At 49.0% G+C, this 2,500-nt stretch overlaps 1 long non-coding RNA gene across 1 annotated transcript in view; it reads left to right on the forward strand.

Annotated features, from left to right (window-relative positions):
• Positions 1-2,500, forward strand: part of LOC125774153 (uncharacterized) — a 49,859-nt gene that overhangs the window by 23,646 nt on the left and 23,713 nt on the right. Inside the window, exon 2 of the long non-coding RNA XR_007420634.1 lies at positions 1,865-2,446. This is a non-coding gene — a long non-coding RNA (uncharacterized LOC125774153). The remainder of the gene's footprint in view (positions 1-1,864; positions 2,447-2,500) is intronic.

Consider the following 2,500-nt stretch of genomic DNA (forward strand, 5'->3'; position numbering starts at 1 on the left):
TCACTGTGTCTCCGTGCCGAGCTAGATCTCCCCTAGCCGTAAGGCACTTGAACGCCCCTTCGACGACGAGTTGCATGTGTGTGGTATGTGTCAGAATCTGGTGAAGCTTTCTGCATGTGATGTGCCTTGTGTGGATCCGTGGCCATTGCATTGTGTCTGGTGCTTAGATACCCAGACACTTAGAACGCTTGCGCGGAAAGCAAACTCGATCGTTGTACACTTTGATGGGTGACCATCACTGTGTCTCCGTGCCGTGCTAGATCCCCCCTAGCCGTAAGGCACTTTGAACGCCCCTTCGACGACGAGTTACAAGAGTGTGGTATGTGTCAGAATCTGGTGAAGCTTTCTGCATGTGATGTGCCTTGTGTGGATCCGTGGCCATTGCATTGTGTCTGGTGTGTAGGTACCCAGACACTTAGAACGCTTGCGCGGAAAGCAAACTCGATCGTTGTACACTTTGATGGGCAACCATCACTGTGTCTCCGTGCCGTGCTAGATCTCCCCTAGCCGTAAGGCACTTTGAACGCCCCTTCGACGACGAGTTACAAGAGTGTGGTATGTGTCATAATCTGGTGAAGCTTTCTGCATGTGATGTGCCTTGTGTGGATCCGTGGCCATTGCATTGTGTCTGGTGTGTAGGTACCCAGACACTTAAGCAAACTCGATCGTTGTACACTGTGATGGGCGAGCATCACTGTGTCTCCGTGCCGTGTAAGAGCTCCCCTGGCCATCAGGCACTTGAAAGGTCCTTCGACGACGAGTTACAATAGTGGTGTGTTAGATACGTCAGGTGATGGTATCTACTGTTGTGCAATACGTATCCGGCCACGGCACGGAACGAACGGGAACTGTGGTGCAGACATACAAAGAGTTAAGCCTATTAGTCATTAACTCTAAGGACGGGGCCATGGGGCGGTACGCAAAGGATACGGATGAGCGAGTATGCAGGCCCAATACTCAATAGCTCGATCCGATCCAAGCACATGAGTTGACTGCGGCGCCAGGTTAACCAATGTGCTAGATTCTATTTGGCCAGTAGAATCTTGTGTCTTATGCGATTTGATACCAAGACACCAGAACGAAAGTTAGTTGAAGAGTTATTAAACTCTTATGAAGTATGGTTGTGCAATCACAACTTATGACTTTAACCTATAAAGTGGATATGGACTTGCAATTATAACATGGAATCTCTACACACCCCATGAGCTCGATCCAATCCACGCACACGAGTTGCCTGAGTAGCGACAGGTATACCGATGTGCAATACGTATCCGGCCACGGCACGGAACGAACGGGAACTGTGGTGCAGACATACAAAGAGTTAAGCCTACTAGTCATTAACTCTAAGGACGGGGCCATGGGGCGGTACGCAAAGGATACGGATGAGCGAGTATGCAGGCCCAATACTCAATAGCTCGATCCGATCCAAGCACATGAGTTGACTGCGGCGCCAGGTTAACCAATGTGCTAGATTCTATTTGGCCAGTAGAATCTTGTGTCTTACGCGATTTGATACCAAGACACCAGAACGAAAGTTAGTTGAAGAGTGATTAAACTCTTATGAAGAATGGTTGTGCAATCACAACTTATGACTTTAACCTATAAAGTGGATATGGACTATCAATTATAACATGGGGCACACACCATGTTCTCGATCCAATCCACGCACACGAGTTGCCTGAGTAGCGACAGGTATACCGATGTGCAATACGTATCCGGCCATAGGCACGGAACGAACAGGAACTGTGGTGCAGACATACAAGGGCCATGGGGCGGTACGCAAAGGATACGGATGAGCGAGTATGCAGGCCCAATACTCAATAGCTCGATCCGATCCAAGCACATGAGTTGACTGCGGCGCCAGGTTAACCGATGTGCAATACGTATCCGGCCATAGGCACGGAACGAACAGGAACTGTGGTGCAGACATACAAGGGCCATGGGGCGGTACGCAAAGGATACGGATGAGCGAGTATGCAGGCCCAATACTCAATAGCTCGATCCGATCCAAGCACATGAGTTGACTGCGGCGCCAGGTTAACCAATGTGCTAGATTCTATTTGGCCAGTAGAATCTTGTGTCTTACGCGATTTGATACCAAGACACCAGAACGAAAGTTAGTTGAAGAGTGATTAAACTCTTATGAAGAATGGTTGTGCAATCACAACTTATGACTTTAACCTATAAAGTGGATATGGACTATCAATTATAACATGGGGCACACACCATGTTCTCGATCCAATCCACGCACACGAGTTGCCTGAGTAGCGACAGGTATACCGATGTGCAATACGTATCCGGCCATAGGCACGGAACGAACAGGAACTGTGGTGCAGACATACAAGGGCCATGGGGCGGTACGCAAAGGATACGGATGAGCGAGTATGCAGGCCCAATACTCAATAGCTCGATCCGATCCAAGCACATGAGTTGACTGCGGCGTCAGGTTAACCGATGTGCTAAGAGAGTTGTTCCTGGGCCTTCAAAGTGACTTCAAAAC

This window comes from Anopheles funestus (genome assembly GCF_943734845.2).
Source record: "Anopheles funestus chromosome X unlocalized genomic scaffold, idAnoFuneDA-416_04 X_unloc_86, whole genome shotgun sequence".
Classification (NCBI taxonomy): Eukaryota; Metazoa; Arthropoda; class Insecta; order Diptera; family Culicidae; genus Anopheles; species Anopheles funestus.